This window comes from Ictidomys tridecemlineatus, unplaced genomic scaffold (assembly GCF_052094955.1).
Source record: "Ictidomys tridecemlineatus isolate mIctTri1 unplaced genomic scaffold, mIctTri1.hap1 Scaffold_148, whole genome shotgun sequence".
NCBI classification, from domain to species: Eukaryota; Metazoa; Chordata; class Mammalia; order Rodentia; family Sciuridae; genus Ictidomys; species Ictidomys tridecemlineatus.
Window position 1 is genome coordinate 553,522 of NW_027521306.1, and position 25,125 is coordinate 578,646.

Sequence of the window (25,125 nt, forward strand, 5' to 3'; positions counted from 1 at the left end):
GCCGAGATTTTGAATTCTCCATATATTCCATAAAAACCACACCAGTCAACAAGGATAATCAAACCACCCCTAATCTAAGCCTACCACAAAATTAGGAGTCGGGAACTAGTATAAACTTCCACTTGAAGGTAAACAGAGAATGAACATCCCAAACCAGCTGAGCTCTGAAGCCCTCACTGGTCTGGGGAGGCAGACAGAGACTGCACAGGAGCAGGACAGTGGGGCTCCAGCAGTGCCAGACAGATGAAGTTCATCCTCCAGAATGAGGTCACCCCAGGATGACTGAGATTGGTAGTTCAGAGCAGTGGCTGCTTAGGAATTCAAAGGAAGGGCTGGAAGGAGACGCAGTCAGACATCTAGGGACGCTCTGCTCTCGGGTGAGAAAGGGGTAATGCAGACAGCCTTCGACAGTCTATGGCAGGGAGAGAGAGAGAAGCAATGAAAGAAAATTCAGAAGGACAAAACCAAAAGCCTCGCCCAGCCCTTTCCCTACTAGTAAAAAAAGCACCCTACTGAAGCCACTGTGCTTCTCTGTATTGATGAGAGAAAGAACTCTTTTTCGGGGCGGGGTGGGGTGGGGTGGAGAGGGAGGTACTGGGAATTGAACTCAGGGGCATGAACCACTGAGCCACATCCCCAGCCCTATTTTGTATTTAATAGAGACAGGTTCTCACTGAGTGCCTCGCTTTTGCTGAGGCTGGCTTTGAACTCATGATCCTCAGCTTCTGGAGTCACCGGGATTACAGGTGTGCACCACTGTGCCAGGCTAGAAGGAACTCTTGAATTAAGAATCTCAGTAAGGGTGAAAGATCTATATAATGAAATTTACAGAACCTTAAAGAAAGAAATCAAAAAAAGACCTTAGAAGATAGAAAGATCTACCTTGCTCTTGGATAGGCAGAATTAATATTATCAAAATGACCATACTTCCAAAAGCGCTATACAGATTTAATGCAATTCCAATCAAAATCCCAATGACATTCCTCATAGAAATAGAAAAACAATCATGAAATTCATCTGGAAAAATAAGAGACCCAGAATAGCTAAAGCAATTCTTAGCAAGAAGAGTGAAGCAGGGGGCATCACTATATCAGACCTTAAACTATACTACAGAGCAACAGTAACAAAAACAGCATGGTATTGGCACCAAAACAGACTGGTAGACCAATGGTACACAACAGAAGATACAGAGACTAACCCACAAAACTACAATTATCTTATATTAGACAAAGGTACCAAAAACATGCACTAGAGAAAAGATAGCATCTTCAACAAATGGTGCTGGGAGAACTGGAAATCCATATGCAACAAAATGAAATTAAACCCCTATCTCTCACCATGCACAAAACTCGAGTCAAAATGTATCAAGGACCTGGGAATAAAACCAGAGACTCTGCGTTTAATAGAAAAAAAAGTAGACCCTAATCTCCATCATGTGGGATTAGGCTCCAACTTCCTTAATAAGACTCTTTTGGTGCCAGAATTAAAATCAAGAATCAATAAATGGGATGGACTCAAACTAAAAAGTTTCTTTCTTCTCAGCAAAAGAAACAATCTGTGAGGTGAATAGAAAGCCTACATCTTGGGAGCAAATCTTTACCCCTCACACATCAGATATAGCACTAATCTCTAGGGTATATAAAAAACCTCAAAAGCTAAACACCAAAAAAAAAAAAATAACCCAATCAATAAATGGGCCAAGGACCTGAACAGACACTTCTCAGAAGATAATATACAATCAGTCGACAAATACATGAAAAAATGTTCATCATTACTAGCTATTAGAGAAATGCAAATCAAAACCACTCTAAGATTTCATCTCACTCGTCAGAATGGCAGCTATTATGGATACAAACCACAATAAGTGTTGGCGAGGATGTGGGAGAAAAAGGCACTCATACACTGCTGATAGGACTGCAAATTGGTGCAGCCAATATGGAAAGCAGTATGGAGATTACTTGGAAAATTGAGAATGGAACCACCATCTGACCCAGCTGTCCATCTCCTCAATCTATATCCAAAGGACTTAAAAACAGTATACTACAGGACACAGATGCATCAATGTTTACAGCAGCACAATTCACAATAGCTAAACTGTGGGACCAACCTAGATGCCCTTCAATAGATGAATGGATTAAAAACTGTCGGGTGTGTGTGTGTATGTGTGTATACACACACATACACACACACACACACACATACAATGGAATATTACTCAGCAATAGAAGAAAATAAAATCATGGCATTTGCAGGTAAATGGATGGAGTTAGAAAAGATAATGCTAAGTTAGCCAATCCCAAAAAACCAAATGCTGAATGTTTTACTTGATATAAGGAGGCTGATTCATAGTGGGACAGAGAGTGGGAGATGGGAGGAACAACAAGCTCTAGATAGGGCAGAGGGGTTGGAGGGGAAGGGAGGAGGCATGAGGTTATTAATGATGGTGGAATGTGATAATTATTATCCAAAGTACAGGTTTGAATACAGGAACTGGGTGTGAATATACTGTGTATACAATCAGAGATATGAAAAATTGTGCTCTATATGTATAAGAATTATAATGCTTTCTGCTGTCATATATGAATAAAAATTTTTAAAAAAGGTCAGTAAAACCCTCTCACACCAGCCCATATTGACTCCCTCTTGCTGATACAGGAGAACAGTCATTTTAAAAATAATCATGAGGAAAAAAAAAACCCTTTCAAGTCTGAAATTCAAATATTTCAGAACAGAAAATGGACAAAAAGATAAATATTGGGGCTAGGGTTGTAGTTCAGTGGCAGAGTGCTTACTCAGCATGTGTGAGGCACTGGGCTCGATCCTTAGCCACCACATTAAAAAAAATAAAATAAGGGCATACTGTCTATCTACAACTATATATATATATATATATAGAGAGAGAGAGAGAGAAGGGGGGACACCAAATTTGAGAAAAAAGAAAAAGGAAGACAAAATGATCTCCTACACCTCATGGGTCTTTTATTTTAATATGTATTTTTTTAGTTGAAGTTGGACACAATGCCTTTATTTTTACTTTTGTTTTTATGTGGTGCTGAGGATTGAACCCAGGCCCTTGCATGTGCGAGGTGAGTGCTCTACCGCTGAGCCACCACCCCAGCCCCCCACCTCATGGGTCTTAAACGACCTAAAGCACATGACATAGTCAGTACTGTTGATGAACACAATAAATGTCCATAAATATCAGTTGCAATTTAAAAAACATTCTACTATTGAGAAGAGGAATCACTGTGCAAAGCACCACCATAAAGATAGGAGGTTTACCAAATAAACTCCAGAGAAGATGTCTGCGTCAAGGGAGAAAAGGTTCAAATTTAATCCTTGAGACTGACAGGACCATAAACATTAACATCATCACTTGGATTCAAAGTCCAGCTTCAAGGGAACAAGGATTACTCTGGTAGTTCTTGGACCAGGAAGCCTTAAGAATGTCATCAGATGACTACAGGGCTGGGTAGGAAAGAAAGGTCCCAGAGCAGGACACAGGACTTCCCGTGGGGACGCATCTCACTCACACCCTACCTTGAGGTGATGAAGTCACTGGCTCACCTAACCCCAACTCACTTCCTTCCTCCTGTTCTCTGATCCCTCCTCCAGCTGCAGGCAGGGCATCAGAGGCCCACTGGCTATTCTCTGTCTCTCCCAGGATGGACTCCAGGTCTACCTCCTCCAGGGTGCTCCCCTCAGAGGACAGCAGTTTATCCAAGCCAAATTTCAGTATGTCACTCAACTTGAATGAAGAAAACGAGAGATCCAGTTAGTTCTCATGAAAACACAGATGAGGATGTGTGACTTGCTAAGTGTCTAAATGATACCAGGTAATTCTTTCCCTGATGCACTTTCTTCTCTTCCATCACAAATGACACCTGCCAGGCTGTTTTGAAGTTGGATGAGGAATAAGCAGAGAGGTGATAAATGATGATCAGAGATGTTGACTTTGACAATTATTTACAATACCAAAAAAAATTTGGGCCTCCAATTTTTTTGAGGAGTGGGGGCAGATAAAATGATTCCAGCATCTTCTATAGCACTTCTCACCAGCATTTTTTACAGGCACTTCCAGCAGTCCTCAGAGAACTCAGAGAACCTGTTGGCTACCTTCTTACCTCTCCCACTGCCAAACTCTTATAAAGAGAAGGTGCCACTGAATACCTCATCTCACCATGAGCTGCCACCTGTCCTTGCCAAGCCGCTTTGCTACTACAGTGGTTTATGGGACCCACTTTGGCAAAACCATAACCACCCTGATCACCAGACCCAAAAGCCCTTTCTCAATTTCAATCTCCCTGGATAGTCCTGCGGCACTCCCCATCCTGCCCTCTTGCTCCCCCTAGGGGATATACTCAGCCTACTTCCTATGGCTACAGGAACCAGAATCTTAGATAGTGTTACCTGGCTTTCATTTGCTACTTGCAACTCTCCACCTCCCTAAGTACTATCTCTTAGGAATTCTGAACCAATTGGGATCCACATCATGGGACTTCATTTTCATTTTGCCCTTTTAGATTTGGTTAATTATCTCTAGATTGCCTATTCTGTAACTTGGAAACTTTAGCTTGAAAATACCCGAGATGAAAACTATGACAAAAACTAAGCAAAACCATACCTGTTATATTTATATTTAACTTTGGTGTACATATATATAACCAAGCCAAATGGCTTTGGCATTTATTACCCAAAACAGAAGAAAGCCAAGTATTTATGATGAGGCTCAGTCCATACTGGGACCCTTCCCTCTTCCACTCCTTGGACTATGTCTCCTGGCTTCCCTCGCTAATGCTCACTCACAACATGTCTTTAAGGAACTACCCATTTTTTAAATGAAAACCACTTTATTATACTAACTAAGAGAATGTAGTTGGAAGTTAAAGAGTGCTCGGATTAGAGTCATGAATATGATGTTTGGAAAATTTCTTAAGATGGAGGTAAAGACAACATCTATCTCATTTTTTTGTTATTCTTCTAAAACAACTGGAAAAAGTGCATGTCACACAATGCTTAGCACACAGTACGCATTCAATAAGTGTTCACCACATCTTTATCTGTTCTTTGTTTCTGTTGTGTTCTCCTTCTAAAACAAGGAACCTGCTTTCCTTTTTCAGGACTTCACTGCTCTATACTGCTTAGATTTATCAAACCAGAACCACGTCTTTTACTATTAGATTCTTTTAATAACTTAAAAAAATGTCCTGCTGTATTTTGAGACAAGGCAGTGAGTTATCACCCTTGTTCCTGGCAACCATAAATAACTCACAGTCTGATGGGGAGGAAAGAAACAAGACAGAACCAGAGTGTGATTTCTTGCCATGGCTTGGGCAGGAAGTCCCACCGAGGTCCTCTCCACCAGCCCATAGTTTGTACTGGCCCCAGGATCTGGTCCCATGGCAGAGTTTTTGCCTGTGCATTTCACAATGATGTGCTAGCAGCCAATGCCACAGGGAAACCCCTGACTGAATGTCTGGAGCTCCCTCCACTGGGGAAGCATCTCCTCTAACTCCTGACGCCTGTGCCTTCACAACAGCCCATGATGAGCTCCTCTCCCAAGGTCCTGTGAAGAAGTATATTTAGACACCTACAGTGTACACGCACCTCTCTCTCAAGCTTTCACCTTCCATTTGAAATTGCCTCTTCAATAGTGTGAAAATAAAATGCACAGCCTGCCCGGCCACCATGACAGATGAGCATGCAGAAGACTCAAAACACAAAAGGCCAAAGACTCCAGTTACTCTCTAAGATAAACTAAAGTCAAGCAAACAAACAAAACCTAGGGTTCTTCTTTCGGGTTCTAGTACCCCCAAATCTGTGACCCTTTCCTGCAGGTGAGTGACTCCCTAACAAAAACAGCACCTTCTCTGTCTGCAATGCTGATGATGTGTAAAGATACAGATGTGAGAAAACTGCCATTTTTAAACTCATGCTTGGGCTAGTTGTAAATTTGATGATTCTGCTTGTAATACTGTGTAATTTTTTCCCTTTCATATACCTCTTGAATTTTTTGTTTGATAAGCTGATCCTTTTAAAGCCTGGTTTTTCTTGCAAATTTTTCTAATTCCTTTCTTTTCTGAGTCTCCCTCTAACAATAATGTATATTGATTTTTACTACAAATTCTGTTGACTAAAGCCTACATTATCTTCATCTTTCTAATTTCTATCCCTGTCTTCCTACTTTCTACTCTCATCTTTCAGGCTTAAAGGCTTAAAGCCATCTTGGAACTTGCTCTCTCTCACTGCCTGCCTCAAAACAATAGCCAACTCCTGTCATTTCTCTGCAGTTTCCTACAGCAGACTTTCCCACAGCTACTACCTTTTCTCAGACATTTAGTACTCTCTTCATGCTTGAATCATACTATATACTAGGGGTTGATCTCTCTGCATCTAATCCCTCAGAAGGACTTGGGGTATATTATAATATAGGTTCAATTTTATCTCAAAGGCTGCTGCTAAGGAATAACTCTAAACCTCCTACCAAAAGAGAGCTCTCTAGGATATTCTAAGCCAGCAATTGACTCCCATCTAATTTTTCCTTCTTCAACAAATTAACTCTAGTGCTTTCATCCCTATATCCTATGGCATAATTTTGAATTCCTAATCTTGTTCACTCATCTCTGAGTATGGAATGAGTACTGTAAGTCACTACTCAAAGCGTCTGGGATTAAGGAGGAGCTATGGAACTAATCATCACTGATTTAAAAAAAAGGAAGAAAAAAAAAAGAACTTAAACAAATTCTCTCTGAGGTAACTCGTGGCACACTCATCTTTAGAAGCCATAAAGAGATTAGATCCATGATGTTCAGTTACATGCTCAAAGTCATACATCCAATAAGGGATAAGATGTGAATTTCAATCCAAGTTAGATGGTTCAAAGCTCATTCTCTTTATTCTATTTTCTCTGCCTTTAAATGCCACCCTCATTTTTAGCTTGTATGGCACCTTGCATGTAGTTAGGTACTGAGAGGGTAAGAATTAGTCCAATGAAAAAAATGTGTAATTTGCAACAATGGGTGGTTAATGCTGGTCCTTTTTATTTGCATTCTCATCCAAAGATAGTACTGGTTATAAATCATGAGACTCTAAAAGGAACACATTTTACCTGGAGGTCAGGATCAGCCAAAGGTTTCTGGGCTCCCAGAGTAAAATGGTCTCTTTCTATGATCGTGTTGGTGAGCTGCAGTTTGGAGGCTGCTTTCCTATAAACTATTTCTTCCACAGTGTCTCGGCCAATCAGCCGGATCACTTTCACAGCCCTGTACGGGAGTCAAATGAGAGCAGTGTTAGAAGTCTGCAAAGCTGGGGAAAAAAGCATGCCAGGAAAATACACCCAAAAGGAAGCAAAACCAAATGCCACATTCAGGGAACAATGAAAAGGACACTGCTCATTGGGACCTGAGCATTTGTTAGAGAAATCTGGCCTCAACTTCTTCCTGAACTTTTCCCCAAAAGAGGAAGAGGAAGGAAGATGAAGTGACCACTATTGGGCCTTCATCTGTAGCCAGGATAACCCCTGGCAGGAATGTTACCTCAAGTCAAAGGGTAGCTGAACACAACTTTGTTTCCTCTTTGTGATACTGGGAACCCAACCCAGGAGAGCTTTACCATGAAGTTATAATCCTAGCCTTAAAAAAAAAAGTTTTGAGACAGGGTTTAGGTAAGTTGCAAGGTTGGCTTTAAACTTGATCTTCCTGCTTGAGTCTCCCATGCTGATAATGATTACAGGCATGTGCACCCACTGGCTTTAACTTCATTTTTAAACTGAATTAGGATCTAACGTGAGAAACATGAACTAAATAAATTCTAAGTTTCTTCTAATCATTTTGGAATTTAACTGTTCTTTTCAACAAAGTGAGTCTGAACTGATCATGGGACCACTGATCCCCCAACATGACTCTACAAGCCAGCAGCACAACGGGGTTCAAACCCAGTGGACTCTAACTCCAACGTGGCACTGTTGTCAGCACTACACGGTCTACCTTCCTCCCCAATCCACAGCTGCAAGCCAACAGAGCAGAAAGTTGCCAATGACTAACTCACTCACTTGTTCTGGCCAATTCAGTGAGCTCTGGCAGCTGCCCGCAAGTCATTTTGAGGATTAAAATCACTGTCAGAAAAAATAACAGTATCTGCTGCTTTTAAGTTCATGACAACTCCACCTGAAAACCATACAAAAAAGGAGCATGATCAGCAACACACAAATAAGGAACTAGAAAACACACAAGGCAGGACTGGGTCATACTGAAAATCTGAAATCAGTCCAACTGACTGGTTTCATCCTTCAAACTGAAATTTCTGCCCCAAACTTCAGGTTTTGACCACCGTACAGTGGTCAAAAGTGCTACCTCACCTTTCATTGCGTGAACTGGGAAAATTTAATTATCAAATATAACAGAATGAGAGGTAAGCAGAAGAAAAGGATGCTTAAGTTAATTGCATGAAGACATTTAATATTTGTTTGAAAACCTTGATTGGATTTTGCTTCAAACAGTCTGTGAATAAGGACACAAGTTCTTTCAGAAAACAGCTCCAAAAATAAGAGGTCTGGGGGTTTCAGTTGTAGCTCATACAATATGATAGGTCCTAGCTTAAGTAAGTTCTCTCGACTTTGTGATCTTTCATCCAATTTTAAAAAAAATTACAGAAATGTCTTAGATGCCAAGGGCAAGGGTGGGAAAAAACAGAAGGTGTTAGACTCTACGGGGGAAAGGGGTAGATTCTCGACTTTCTTCAAAGGAATTCTCAAGAAATTTTATTCTAAGAAGAAACTAGGAAGAAAGGAGAAAAAGGCACAGGTGGAAAACAGTTTGATTTTTTTTCCTGAAAGGGTAGGTGTATCAGGAAGCCCATGGGCACACAGTTTCAGGGAAGGGAAGAACCAGTCTCACATCATACCATGGGAAGACGCTGAGAGCTAAGGTTCTATAAGGAAACTAGAGAGTTCCCACTGGTCTTTGACTAGGTTCTGAACACACACCCATTTTCTCCTTATTTTTCCATTAAAATGGTGAAATGTTTCATTTGTAAATGGCAAACACAGTAAAATGTTTGCTTTGGCATATGAGGGAAGAAAACTTCATTTGACAAAGAAAAGAAAATACTTTGAAAATGATTTGAGATTTAATTAGCAAGTGGCCTCACTCAGCACAGCACAGTCATTTGTCAGAAGCTTCCCTGGCTGTCCTTCCCCACCTCATCGCCACCCCTCCAATGCACACACTCTGTGTTATAGTGTGTTTTATGTTACCGAAAGGGCTCTTATATATAAATGTTTCCTTTCAAATACAAATAACTCTGACATGGTTAAAGATGTTTAGTTTCCAATTAGCAGTAACCCTACACTCAAGAATGCCCCTCCTTTTGCTCCTGACCTTTTGCAAATGATGATTTCCCAAAGGAATCTGGCATCCATACAGGAGAAAGAATGGAAAGTGGGAAAAGTGCCAGAACTTTCTGCTTTCAGATACCCTATACTAGGGTACTCTCTAAACCCCATAACCAGGTTAAAAAGCAAAACAGAACTGCTCAAAAGGTAATGTAATTGCCAAAGAAGAAAGAAGCCATTTTTTTAAAGTAATATTTAATTAAATGACATTAATTATAAAGCAATGATTAAATGTAATTTCAAATTTCCTTCTAGTACAAATTGTTTAAATGGAAGGTTAGATGATAGTTGGATTTACATATATACATATATATATACACTAAGCAAAAACACATTTCCAGGTTACCATTTTGCAAGCTATTGAGAGGAGGGAGCTGGAGTAGTGAGAAAATTTAGAACCTAGTGACTACCAGGATAAAAAATTGGAACATCTGGGTTTTCACTCTGCTTTGGACACTGAGTTTTTTGAGTTGGCAAGTCCCAGTAACCTCTGAGTCTCAGTCCAGTTGAGAGGTGTGCAGTAATCTACATCCAGCCCTTTGATGTGCTCTCCAGGAAGCGCTCCAAGAAGGTGCTTTGGAAACACAAAGTTGTTTCGATGCACTGTGCCCATGGCTTGCCAAGTGCTCACACTGCTGAACTGCTGGCCTCTAGGTAGCCCCAAAGAGAGATTTAAAATCATGGGGTAATTCTACACTGTTTTAAAAAGATATGATAATAAACTGATGACATGAAGACAAACAGGTTCTTTCTTTGTCCTCTATTAACAATGATGAGGAAGAGTTTCCAGCCTCTGTTTGTGCTGCACTGCTGGGGGTTGAACTCAGGACCTCACACCTGCCAGGCAAGTACCACTGAGCTATATCCCCTGCCCATCTACAGCCTTTCTGAAAAAAAGAATACCCTCCATCTCCCAGACTCCACTTCTTCTGTAAAGTAAAGCAAACAAATTGAGGTCTTGAAGGTCTTATAAACTTTTATCATTGTCTGCAAATCATTTCCTCAATAGCCCTGTGTGTACTCTAAGACCGTTCTGGGCATCTACAAAGCCTACAAGACATGCAGATACTAATGCCTTTCAACTTCTAGTCTCTCACTCCAATAAATTCATTCCATGTTCACTTTACGTATTTATTTAAGATGTGGTTTTGCTATGTTGCCCAGTTTGGCCTTGACCTTCTGGGCTCAAGTGATCCTCTTGCCTCTAGCCGGGAACACAGGCCTGTGCAACCACACCTGGCCCAATGTTCATTTTAATCACATATTTGTTATCCTGGCATTGTGTGACAAGAAAAATGATGTATTTTTAATTACAATACTTGTATTCTGCAATTGTATAGTTCTTGGCAGTTTATGAGATGCCTGTATACCTGTAATCTCTTTACAATGCAACATTCCTGTAGGACAAGAGGGAATTATCAGGTGAAAAATAAGATAAAACTCAGGAAGGTTAGGTAGACCCCCTGCCAGGATGTGTAAGCAGCAGTGCCCAGGACAGAATTGTGATCCATGGCTCCAAGGGAGAGTTCCTTGGCTACCCCAAGCTGTTGCTCACAACAGGAATTTAAGGAAGCATAAAAGTATCTACCAGATATAAAAACACACGCTCATGCCAGGGGCAGTGGCACTCATCTATAATCCCAGCAGCTTGGGAGGCTGAGGCAGGAGGATCCAAGTTCAAAGCCAGCCTCAGCAACAGCAAAGGACTAAGCAACTCAGTGAGACCCTGTCTCTAAATAAAATACAAAATAGGGCTGGGGATGTGACTCAGTGGTCGAGTGCCCCTGAGTTCAATCCACCTTCCCAAACACATACACACACATTCATTTACAAGAATATGGAAAATCTCCAAATAAGTTCAGTTTTTATAAACATTTTCAGGATTATGAAAACACACTGGAGCCTAATATAAACTATGGACTTCCTCAAAAGAGAGACTTATGAACATGTATATGTACACACACACACACACACACACACACACACACACACACACACACTTTCCTATATAGTTTATCCAGGTCAAGAATCCCCAGATTCTTTGGCACACACTGGATGGCCACACAGTGTGGCAGTCAGGTGTGTGCTCTATTTCATGTGATATAAAAATGGAATTAGTACACTGCTCACGGGGAACCACTAGCTCAGGGAATACATGCTGGTCACAAATCTGTGGTACCCACAGAGACACACATGCTATGGAGAAGGATAACAAAGGGAAGTGGGAGAGAGAGTTGGAATGGCTTTCTGGAGGAGAGAGTACCAAGGTATATATCATCCTTCCAACCTTTGTACCTAACACTTCAGATACCAGGCAAGTTTAGAATGCAGTATTCTGAGCACAGGAGAACTATTCTGCAGAGACCATTCTAATTTCCCCTTTCACAGGGCGCAGCGGAGTACTTATAAGGTGTTTCCCCTTGTACATTCACCCTTTGAATTGTTCCTTTCCTAAAGAATTCAAAGGTTAAGTGGCTGCAGAGCACCAAAAGTGTTTCTGCCCACCCAACCTATAGGGAGATCCGCTAAGTACCCACAGGAACCTCAGTCTTTGAAAGTCTTAGTTGGTTTCAGGCTCTAGCCAATATCCTCTTCGACTCTTCCTCACTAACATAATTATTAATGCTCCCCTGGTTCCTCCTTAATCCAAGACCCTACCTCCAGTGCTGAGCTTTGATTTTTAGGCTATACTCTCTATATAGTAGAGGTCCCCAAAGTTCAGATGATGATGGACAGGAGCCCCGACTTAATCAAAGTTAGCACTTTGGGAGCTGAGCTGAGTTCAAATAAGCTGTGTCTGACTACCCTCACGATACCTACTGAGGGAATTCAAGAATGCCTGACCATTAATATTTCTCATATGGTATGGCTGCCTGGTTTTGGGAAATTGTCACCCACTGGCAACCCACAATTGGGATGACCCTTTTGCTGAAGGTAGGGTAAGACTAAGCAGCCTCCTGGTCATACTGCTCATTTTGGTTTTTGTTTGTTTTTTAAAAAAACTTTCTTCCTATATTTATTTTGTCAAGCCAACTACCGTTTAATCTGTAATTCCCTAAACACTTGCAATGAATGTCCTTTCACCCTTGCATCCTTGGGAAACATCTCATCTGAATTCTGCTAAGGAATGACCTCAGAGTCAATCACTGTGCAGGTACTGCACTTGAACAGTTGGCTTTCAGAGCAGGGGAGGACTCATCTACCTTTCCCACAGTATCCCTCGGGCCATCATGTCTACTAGAATGAAATGATCTTGAGAGCAGAAACAGGATCTTCATAGAGCACACAGGACAGGAGTCAAGAACATGTTCTGGAATCCAGCAGACCTAAGTTTAAATCCAAGTCCTACCACTTACTACTGTGTGACCCTGTACAAGCGAGTAAACTTTCTAAATTCTTCATATACCACATAGGGCCTTGTAAAAATTAAATGAGATAAAGCATGTAAAACACAATGCCTATCAGACAGTGATCAAAAAGTGGTAGCTATTATCAAATCTAGTAAGTGGAATAATGTGAAAACTTAAAACCTCCATTAACATATATACACTCTCTCTATTTTTCTCCAGTGTTCTGTCTCAACAACTGTCCAGGAAACAGCCCTGCCTGTACCAAAGAGGCTCTTCATGCTTACTACACCTACCCTTCTCCCTCCTCACCAAATGAGCTGCAACAAGGGGCAGGAAGCTGGGGTTTCTTTGGCACCTACTGACTATTCTCTGGGTTCAGAGTCCAAATCTATTTTCTGTTGATTCTGGTGATATTCCACCAGACTTCTTTTTCATGTGGTTTAAATCTTGTATTGAGGAAAGCATGTGCTTTTAAAAGCATGTGTATATACATATACATGTATAAAAAAGAGAAATACTAAAAAAAATAAGTTTGTATCTAGTGAATGTGAAAAGGCAGTCATTCTCTGTGTTTTGGTACTATTAACCATGTTGCAATTCCAGGCATCCCTAAAACCATTCTCTGCATTCTTGGAGAATACAGCAATGGTCAAGGTTGCCAGATTCTCTACTTGTCCTTCCTAGACCCATTTTCAAGTCATCAAAAGATCTACCACCACCTGAACTAATTGCTCCTTTCCTGTAACTCAAAAAAGTTGCATTTACTGTAATTGTGCACTCTGCAAAGCTCATGAATTTCTTTATTTAAATATATTTCTTAGAAAAGCAGTGGGTTCAGAACTTTTCAAGTTTGATTTTCTAAAGTCCTTCATTTGGGTATTAAGGGGAAAGTAAGAACAGTAGAGAGTACTGAGCTAAAAACTGTACATCTCCAAAAGTCTGGGTGGAAAGCCTTCTAGATCTAACAAACAAAATAAAGCAAAAATTATTATGCTTTTGGGGCTGGGATCGTGTCTCAGTGGTAGAGCGCTTGCTTAGCACAGGCGGGACCTGGGTTCGATCCCCAGCACCACATAAAAATAAAGGCATTGTGTTGTGTCCATCTACACCTAAAAAAATAAATATTAAAAAACAAAACAAAACAAAAAAAAACCTATTATGCTTTTGAGGTAGAATGTTTAGTGTAAATCTCTGGACCTACCAAGTAGCTCAAAAGTAATACTGCTCTTTAAAAATTAAGACTCTTCATCATGTTAAAACCTTTCTAAAGTATACTTTTATGGCAGTGACATTTTATGCTGACAATAATAAGCCATGATAGAATATTTTAAAACTTCAGTGCATGACCAAATGGGACAAGCTAAACAGCAGCCTGGGCCTTAGCAGATGCATGATTTTGAGGCCAACATGACTCTGGCTCTCAGTTACCAAGGCTTTTGTCCAGGCTGATCTGCCACAGAATATAAATTCTAGGCTATGAAAATGGGAGCTGCCAGGAGCTGGGGAGTGGTTTCCATCACCTTGATATATCTCTCTCTTTTTTAAAAATTAATTAATTTATTTTAATTGGATATATATGACAGAAGAATGCATTTGGATTCATTGTACACAATTGCAACACAACTTCACATTTCTATGGTTATACATAATGTAGCAAGAACTGGGCACAGCACTCAGCCACATAATGTGGCAAGGACACAAGGTCACAGAGATAATGGCTGCTAGCATTCATGCCATTCCTTTTAGTGCAAGAAAATAAAGTAAGGGAATTTTTCCACCAAAGAAAGGGAAAGGTTTACAGTGTGGTAGTTATTTTTAAAAGCTTTTGGAAGAATGTGTTTTAATTATTTAGAATTACAGCCAGGGGCTGGGGGTGTAGCTCAGGAGGTAGAGCACTTGCCTAGTATGTGCAAGGCCATGGGTTTAATCCCCAGTATGGGGGCTGGATAAAAAGCCACAAAACAGAATTACAACCAGGTATAGTGAAACATACCTGTAATCCTATCTATTCAGGAGAATTATGCAGGAGGATAGCAAATTCAAGAGCAGCTGAGGGAACATAGAGAAACCTGTCTCAAGCTCAGTGGAAGAGCACTTGCCTAGTATGCCAAGGCTCTGGTTTCAACCCCAAGTACCCACCCCACACACAGAAAATCAGAATTACTAATATTCCTTCTCCTCCTTCTTCTTCCTTTTTCTTTGTGCAGAATTGGGAATTGAACCCAGGGGCACTCTACCACTGAGCTGCATCCCCAACACGTTTTGTTGTGTTGTTATTGTTGTTTTGCAGTAAGGGAGATTGAACCCAGGTATGTCTTACCTCTGAGCTACTTCCTTGCTCCTTTTTACTTTATATTTTGAGACAAGATCTCACCAAATAGCCCAGGTTGGCCTCGTACTTGTGAACTTCCCACCTCAACCTCCAGAGATCCTGAGATTATAGGCATGTGCCTAGCATGATGCCCACTGTGTCAAATATTTCTTAAATAAATGAAAGGATGCATGATTTCTGTATATTAATCCCTTATTACTTATTCTTATCAAAACAGATGAAGTATGAAAATTATGTTTCATTTAAATTTTTCATCATTTTTTGCCTAGACAACAACAAATGCAATTTTGAAAATAAATCCATTGGTTATCATGGGGTGATACTTTTAAGTATTTTATCCCACTTTTATACTCAGATAAACCCTATACAACAAGTACACAACATTATATAAATATTTGTTGGTTTTTCACTTTAGTGGGAACATGTACAAAATGATGAGTCCAAATAAAACATAACTACAACCAAATAAAAGGCCTTATACTGATTTCTTTCTGTCATGACTGTGGATGTGGAATCCTTTACAAGCAATTTAGCCCACTAATTCCAATGGTTAGAATTCGTATTTGCAGACCCCATTCACAATGAATTGACAGCCTAAATATGTTTTCTAACAATCCAATTAGTCTTTAACAAAACAAAGTCTTACAGCTTTATAAAGTACTACCTTTTAAAAGGCAAATCAGTCACAGGACTTTGAGCCAAAGGCATCCACCAAATTGTAATCTTTCTTCAAAATATAGAACCCATATCATACTGGGCTAGGTTCCACAAAGGATTTGGCAATGTCCCCTGCTGTCCTCTATCATCATTGATCACTTCAGGTCAAATTACCCTTCAGTCACTTGAAGTATCATATTTATTTAGAGAGAAGTTCAAAATGCCTGAATAAAAATCTTTAATATTTTTAATGACAAGCAAAGATAAACATAGGTCAGAATCTTCATGGGCTTAGGAAAAAATAATAAGTCATCAGCTTTAAGGGACTATTTTGGTCATGTGAAACCTTTTCATGAAGCAGAAACACATGGTTTCCTTTGTGTCTCTTTTAAGTGAGATTACTTTTGCAACATCCTAAAATTAAAATATTAGTATCTAACAATGTAGCCAGAGGCAAGTTACAAAATGTCCTCTCATATTCCCTTCTGTAAAAGGTTATTTTAGGAGAAGTGATCTCTACAGTTTCCTTCAATAACAAGATCCTATAAATCAATGGGCATTTAAACAGTCCAGGCAGATGGCTATCTTTTTTTTTTTTATTATTCTCACATATCTTCATGGTCTCTCTTGACTCTCATAATAATATTGATGTTGATAATAAAAATTTTATGCCTAACACTAACCATACTCAATCTCCTTATAGTTGGAGCCAACATCCTCCAGTTTGGGCAATCTGTGGAGTTGGAGAACAAATGACCAGTGTTTTCTACATACAGGAAAACCTTTCATTAGCTCTACTGAAATCCTGTCATTAAAGCACCCCTGACTCTTCCCATCCAAGGGCCACAACAACCCAAGTCCTTTAACCACAGAAAACCTCCTCTCTAGAATCTAGTTAATTATTTTACCTCTACATAGAGTTGAATTAATCTGTCCAATACCATCAGCAAAAACAATGATTGGTGCTACTGCTGGATGAGAGAAATTTGAGCATTTCTTTTAATATGATTGCTCTGTAGAGATTGCAATTGTTTTTGCTGAAGTTAATTAATGCCCCGAATGACCTTCCTCATATTTCGTAGCAACACTTCAAGCTAAAATCAGAAAGAATGACTTTTTAAAAATCATAAAGTACAGGAAAAGTCTTGAAAAATCCCAAGAAATTGCACTTTTTTTTGCCTGGAAAAAATAGCACAAAAGAGCAAGGGATACTAAGATGTTAGCAAGAGACCCATCCCAGGGAAGATATCTTCTCTCAAATGAAAACTTCAGTTAGGTAAACTGAGTCATACTTCTGCATGCCTACAGTATCCCAAATAGACTACAGCCAGCCCTTTTTAAAATAAGTCCAGGGAAAGATTTACATCCTCCTTTGGTTGACCCATGCCCATGTTTAGACTGCCACAGTCAAAAAGTACTTCCTTCTGTGTAAGTAGACTCCTTCTTGCTATAATTTAATTTTGTTTTTCTGGTTCTACATGCCAGAGAAATAAATGAATCTAAGCCTAAAAGACTTGGTCCCAGAATACACTCGAAATAACAAAACAAACAACCCAGTTAAAAAAAATGGGTCAGGGGCTGGGGATGTGGCTCAAGCGGTAGCATGCTCACCTGGCATGCGTGCGGCCCGGGTTCAATCCTCAGCACCACATACCAACAAAGATGTTGTGTCCACCGAGAACTGAAAAATAAATAGTAAAAATTCTCTCTCTCTCTCTCTCTCGTCTCTCACTCTCTCTTTAAAAAAAATGGGTCAAAGCTCTGAACAGACACTTCAACAAAGAAGATATATGGATGGCACATAAACACATGTAAAAGATGCTCAAGATCCCCAGTTGTTTGGGAAGTTCAAATTAATACCCCAAGTAGACATAACTACATACTCACTAGAAAGGCTAAAATGAAAAACATCGAGCACACGAAGTGTTGGCTAGGACATGGAACAACTGGAACTCTCATACTCTGTTGGTGGGAATGTAAAATAATACAATCAGCTTGGAAAACAAATTGTTCAATTTCTTAAAAAGTTAAACATACATCAACCATATAGTTCACCCATTCCACTTCTGTATATTTACTCTAGAGAAATGAAAGCACGTCTAGAATATGACTTGTACATGAAATCTTCATAGCAACTCATTTATAATGGTCCCAAATTGGATACAAGATAAATGTCTAAAATGGTTGAGCACATAAATAAACAGTTGCATACATAAATAAATATATGGTAGATCAATATGATGGAATTCTATTTGATGATAAAAAGGAAAAAAAATTCATGGGTACATGTAACAAATGGCTGAATCTCAAAATAATTAGGCTGAGTGAAAAAGTCAGACAAAATAGAACGCGTACTGTATGATTTAATTTACATGAAATACAAAGAAGTGCAAATTATCTTAGAGTGACAGAACCCGGAACAGCCAATGCCAGCAATGGAGTGGCTGTGTAAGGACTACAAATGGTGAAGGATATGTTCACTATCTTGACGATGGTGATGGTTTTAGGTTGTATATAAACTTATCAAACTATACATTTTAAATATGTGCAGTTTATGTCAGACCTCACTGAAACTGTTCTTAAAGAAAATCCTATCATATCCACTAGAAAAGTTGAGGTATAATCCTGTCTTCTTTTCTCTTCTCTTCCTCTAGCCCTATCTCTGGAACATCCTGTCTTCTCTCCCTCAGATTAAACAAGTCCAGTTATTTCTTTTAAACTTTTCCAACCAGAATTAACTTTTCCTTGTGCTCTCTTAAAAAATCAAATCAATAAATACTTAAGTCCTAATAATCACATAAGAACTAAAAACCAAAAATGTTTTTAGGACAATGTTCTGAAGCTTCCACATGCTCTCTTCTAGACAATCTCAGAGAGATTAAGTAACTTGCCCAAGCTCATAAAGGAAGTGAGTGAACAAGCTGGATTCAAAGTCAGGTGCCTCTAACTCAAAAGCCTACACTAGGAACTGGGGTTGTGGCTTAGCGGTAGAGCGCCCGCCTAGTACATGTGAGGCCCTGGTTTCGATCCTTAGCACCACACAAAAATAAATAAATAAAATAAAGGTATTATGTACAACTAAAGAAAGAAAGAAAGAAAAAAAGCCTACACTAATAATGAAACTGATGCACTCCAATTCTAAGGCATTTTTACCAAAGAATTGAGCAATAATATATATTAAAAGAAATTCAGCTGTATTACTTTTAAGTGTACATACAACTCAAATTATTCAACCAAGAGATGCCAAATCTGATGGACCGTCTTCAATAAACTCATCTGCATTTGGTGGTACAATTTTCCATGTGAGCTATTAAGGTAAAACAGATTTTCTCTTCTTCTTGAGTAGATTAAACCAGTTTTATATATTAAATATCCCCCAAAGTTGCCTTTTCCATAGCAAAAAGGTAACTTTGATTCAAACCAGTTTGAATCATCCCAAATTCTGAAAAAACCAAGTCAAATCAGTGACTGTCCTCACTGGATATAGTCCAAATGAATGCACAATGGAACCAGCTGTGCAAAGTCCAAAGATGAAACAAAAATGAGCACACACACGTACCCTGCCACTAATTAAAAATGTACTAGTGTTACAAGTATACAGTTTCAGTGGTGGTGTTATCTTTGTTCAGAAGCATGGTACATTATTGTAAAGCTGAAGCTATCTAGCATTTAATTAGGTTACTAATTCTGGGGAGACTCATATTACCTTCAAGTCTTTTCCTGGATTGTGACCATGCCTTAATGTATTAATTTCATGATGACTATATTTTAAGATGGGGCACATTTAAATGCAGAGTACTGGTCACATTCTCCAAAATGTCCACAAGATAAGATTTTAGCTATATATAGTTTGAGACATTTATTAGAAAAAAATCACTGTTAATTCTCACTCCTAATTTTAATAGTCAAGAGATATTTTATATTGCATTTTAAGTATAAGTTAGCATTTCACAGTCTTCACCCAAAGTATACATACAAATACCAACAGAAACAAAAAAATCATTAAGTGACATTCTGTATTTCCATTTGTGTCCAATCAACTAATAAATTCAGCCTTAATGCACTATCATCTTACTCCCTAGCTCTCATTTATGCCTATCAGAAATAAAATAAAGTCAGTGTAAAATGTATGAGTCATTATTCTTCAGTCATGCCAAAGCCATAACCTTTAACCTAAGATTACAAATAAAGTGCTATGTGTGAAATTCAATACTGTTTTAACTTTTGGGTGTTGAGGTCTAATAAATATAACATTTCGGAAGAAAATTAAAACATTCTGGATCAATTCCATTCATTTTCATGATTTCCTCAGTAGATTTCTACGGCTTTGACTAAGCTTGCTAGTGTGCAGATCTGGGATAAACTGATAAAGTTTGGCATCATTTAGTTTATAATCTGTATCACCAGTTAGTACAAGACACAGAAATGTTCATTCCCCTATGCACTTCAAAGTACTTCATTTATTATCTAAACAGTTATTCTGACAAAACCATTAGTCAAGAAGAAAGTAAAGATATATTATTTTTTAAATGATGCAACCTTCACACCAGACTCCTTTAACCACCCATGCTATTTCTGGCAAAGTTTTTATTTCCTAAAGAATACATCCCCTGTCGCCATTCCAATTTTTTTCTTGCCTATGAAAAGGCCAGGGCTTGTTTTTAATTAGTTTTCACTCAAAGTGAGCTTTTATATATTTCAAGATTTACCTTAACTTTTCCCTAAGTCCCTCATTTTTCTAGCCTCTTCTAAGGAAATACTAAATTTAAATATGAGCAAGCGCCTGCAAAAATCAAATTGACTTTATCAGCTAACTTCAAGTGATGACAGCGATGAACCAGGAGACATGCACACAAGGTAAAAACAAGACACTTTACATTGGAGCTCTGAGCGAGGGCTTTTGGAGTTAATAAGAACTAAGTTTCATGATTTAGAATGAGGTATATTCTCTTATTCGCTTTTTCTTTCTTTTATTCTTCAAATTCGTACTGCAGGTATATTACCAGATAACATGCTTGTAGGATTTTGTCTTATGAAAAACACAATGTTCTGGTCTTCAGAAGCCCACATCACCAGTGAGCTGAGAGGGTGGGTTGAATTATGTCCATAGTCTTGTTAGCAAAGATGGGTTGGGCTGCAGACCAAACCAAATAAAACAACATGAGGTCAGATATGAACTTGTTTAGTAAAGAAACATAACTTTGTCAACCATTTTAGCCATTTTTAGGAATACAGTTCAGTGGCATCAAGTATATTTACTAAAACTACCTAGTAGTATTACTTTAGATTCAACTGGACTCCAGCCTCAATGTCTGGATATACAATCACTGCTTGATGCTCATGGCTTCACAGAGATAAATGCCATTCTATTTCCAGGTAACTTCCTCAATATTCAGAGCCAGAGCTCAATCAGCACAGTATAGTTGTCTACTGAGGTGAGGAATAGGCTGCCCAAACCAAGCATTTGTCTATTTCCTTCCAGATGAAAATAGAAACTTTGATCTTCTCTTCCTTGCCATTAAGCAAAGAAGAAACCCACTATTTCCTGACCTTTGGGAGTTTTGCAAACTTCAGACTGCAGTTCAGAACACAGACAAGAAACTGTCCAAGAAAAACATGCCCCAAATGAACAGGATATAAACAAAGCTGTAATTAGGTAATTAATGGTAGGGACTTGACTCCCCTCACTTTGCTTCTCTGATAACAATCTGGCATTTTATCAGCATCCTCTTTATCTGGAAGGATTCACTATGTTCTGCTGCCTGGAACTATTCTGGGAGGGGACAAAGACATGCTTTCATCTTGGAAAGGAAACAGAACTACATCTAGAAGGGGTAAGGAAGAGTCAAAGCCGTAAAAAGACCTCCAAGTCTTTGTTTGACAGAAGGGAGAAGTAAATGGAAAATAGGATGCCCTGTTTCCCTGAAAGCATAGAAGCAAGTTCTAATGGGAAAGAAGTCACAGAGTCCTCAGCCAGGCCACAAGAGTGATGACTGTGCTTCCCGCCTTTGTTCCAATTCTGCACCTTCTCCCCATTGTCATCTAATTATCTTTCTTTCAAAACCAAAGAAACTTAAACTAATTTATATCATGGCATAAGTGACTATAATAACATAAAAGTCATTTACCTCCCACTGTGATGTCCATTTTCTTAGAAGGGATGAAATCCAAATACTAAAAGAATAAAAGCCTACCTGAGTCTTTAAGACCTGGCTTAAGATGAAGGCTGCATTTGAGATATCTGGGTGGAGAGAGGGCACTGCCTAAGATTTCTCAAGTCATTTCACACAGGTTGTTACTACATTGGGCAGGGTGTGTGATAAAGCTGGCCCTGGTCAATGACTAGAGTGGGTTTGATCTGGCCCCTCTAATGGTTTCACTTCTAAGAGAAAAGGGAACTGTATGGGAGAATTAATTTATAGTAAAGAATGACGCCTTGTTTCCCCTCCAAAACATGGCCTCTCCACTTAAATCTCACAACAAGCAGCCATGGATTGGTTATGGAAGAACTTGGGAAAAATAGGGCTTTGAATTCCCTATCCTATTTAGGCCTCAGGAATATTTATTCAAGGTTGAGCCAGGGTATCTGGCCAATTCCAAACCCACAGCCTGGGGTTTCTAAATCAGAGTGTGGATTGCCCAGTGACACTAGTTCCCTTCTCTCAGGCTGAGTAGCAATCCTGTGGAGTCACTTATGTTCATACTCAGGGCCCTGGTGACAATTCACAGTGCTTCAGGTAAGGAGTAGGGCATAAAGAAGTGGCTCTGCTGGCTGGCTTTCAATAGGGAGTTCTATCAGGACATGGTATTCTAAGGCTGCCACTTTAGAGATGTGTTCAACCAGGTAGCAGAATGCTGATCCTTCTCTAGTCTTTCTCCTATGTCCAGTTTCAATCTCTTATGAATTAAATTCTTAAATATCTTAAATCATGTAGTTTTTAAAAAAAGGTTAAAGAAAATAATTGTATTATATTAATTATATAATACTGAAGCTTAGCAAGAAAACCTGTTTCTCTTCACTAGATTTATACAAGTTATAGTAAGTATAAATGAATTCTACTTTTTGTTTAATCTACACCGAAATGGAGCTGCACCTTCAACTCTCATTTCACAGGAAAGAAGGAGTCTTTGTGGGAAAATAAATAAATAAGTAGCCCGGCAAGAACCAAACCAATACTACTCACCCATCACCCACACAGACAGCTCAAGGGACTCCCTAGATTCATGTTTGAAAATAGTTTCCAGCCACTGCTTTGAAAATTATTTCTTTTCTGTGTGACACATCCTTCAGTAACAATTCAGTTTTTCCTTGGCTACCTAGATATATTTCCATAGTTTGTGCCAAAACAGATGACTTCTTCCTGTACAGTTCTAATAATCAAAAAAGAGCAGATTTATTTATAGAGCAGCACCTTTCATACAAATATATACTTTATTAATGCTCTCACTTTATATACTGAGCAGGAAAATCTCACTACTGGGGTCATGCCTAATTTTCATTCTAAGGCTGAACTAAAGTTTCCCTATGGGGGCTGGGGTAGTGGCTCAGTAGTAGAGTGCTTGCCTAGTGTGAGGCCCTGGGTTTGATCCTCAGCACCACATTAAAAACAAAAGCATTGTTTCCATCTACAACTATATATATACATACACACACACACACACACACATGATATTTATATAGAAATATAAAGTTTTCCTATGTGTCTAAGAGTTTTCATCTACAGCTGAGAGAAAACTTTGATTTCTTGTAGCTGGTAGTCGGGGCACAAATGGCCTAGCCAAGTGTTCTCCCTGCTGCCAAAAGCCTCAGAGGAGCCTACCTCGCCCTCAGTGTGCCCTCACCTCAAGTTGGTGAAGGAGGGAAGTGGGACTAAGCACAAGGAAAACTCAAAACTAAGGAACCAAAGGAGGTTTTAACCACTTCATAGACCTTACGGTCAGCCAAATGCTCCTGTCATGTATCTGTCAGAGAAGTTCCTCAAAGTTACCACCTGCAATTTGGAGTAACATTAGTAATTTAAACACATCACTGATTCAGATTTGAGTTTTTCCAAATCAGTTCAGAATTACCATATAAGAAAACATAGGTAATTTTATAAATTTTCATTGAAAGCCTTGTGATTCTATTTTCTAAGAGAATAAAAACAGGGATGATCAAAAAGGTTACTGTATGTGAAAGTACTTTGTAAATTTCAAATTCTACATAAATTTTTGTTACTATTGCTTTTTTCTTTCCTTTTAGCAACTCTGGAGATTCTCAAAAATTATGTAAGATTTCAACAGTGGAAACTTAACATGACACACTGAAGACAGATAGGAAACATTTTTTAATGGTTTAAAAGGTATGCATAAATAGCAACCCACAAATAATCTCATTAAGATTTTATGCTTCTTAGCCTCAAGTTACATTTTCTATTTACTAAGACACTTATAACTGCAATGACCCATGATTTCCTATACTAAGGAAATTTTCTTTTGTAAGAAATTCTCAGAACTTCAGTTAAGCCAGTTTTATTTAGCAACCTGTCACAACCACTTGGACCTAACTGCAACTTTTTCTTCTTTTTCTGTGGATTTCAGATTAGAAAAAGAGACCACTGCCAATGCAATGCCCAAGGGGGCAAGTGTTTCAAGAAAGAAAAGTCTAAATATTTGTTATTCAAAACCACAGGTTAACTCTGGCACGTGGAGAACTAGCTTGTCTTACATCACAGAGCATCATGGGTAGCTAGTGGAAGGACTTGCTATGGGGTGAGGAGTTAGGATAGCCAAGACAATGGCAGATGGGTTCTGGAGTCAGATCACCTGGATTCAAATCCATGCCTTATCACTTACCAGCAGACTGAGGTAGGGCATATTTCTAAATTTTCTTCTGCCCAGCCTTTGCCCTCCCTCAGTAATAATAACAATGATAATAAGCTCACAGTGACTTTTGTGATGATTAAATGAGTTAGTATGTGTAAGGTTCTAAAACAGTGCCTGGCCCATGGTAAACATTTGCTAATTGTTATCATTAATCACTAATTAGGATGAAAAAAATCAGAGTACAAAAGATAGGGACAAGAAGTGTCACAGCACATCATGACAGAACCCTGGGTCTGACTCAACACTGCATTTTTCTAGTGCCTGACACTTTGATGTTCCCAATAAATATCTGTTGAGTGAGTGACTCATAGTCCCTGACTCCTTCCACAGTCATTTTTTCACTGTGGACACATTAGATTTATTCCTTCTGGACTCTGGAGTGTCATCTTTTTTTTTTTTATCTCCAAAGAAAGTTACCAATGCCTGCCACTTGCTACCTCAAACTGATGATAATCAACATAAGAAAAAAAAATCATTTCACACTCCCTAAAGGGCTTTGGGAAGAAAGTGATATATATATTTTTAAAGAC

The 25,125-nt window shown here is 39.0% G+C and overlaps 1 pseudogene across 1 annotated transcript in view; it reads right to left on the reverse strand.

The window, feature by feature from the left end:
• LOC144372711 (transport and Golgi organization protein 1 homolog) overlaps window positions 1-25,125 on the reverse strand; it is a 161,557-nt pseudogene that overhangs the window by 68,155 nt on the left and 68,277 nt on the right. The window contains exons 7-8 of the transcript XR_013432626.1: window positions 8,051-8,165; window positions 7,109-7,262 (exon numbers count right to left, since the gene is read on the reverse strand). The product of XR_013432626.1 is annotated as a transport and Golgi organization protein 1 homolog (transcript). The remainder of the gene's footprint in view (window positions 1-7,108; window positions 7,263-8,050; window positions 8,166-25,125) is intronic.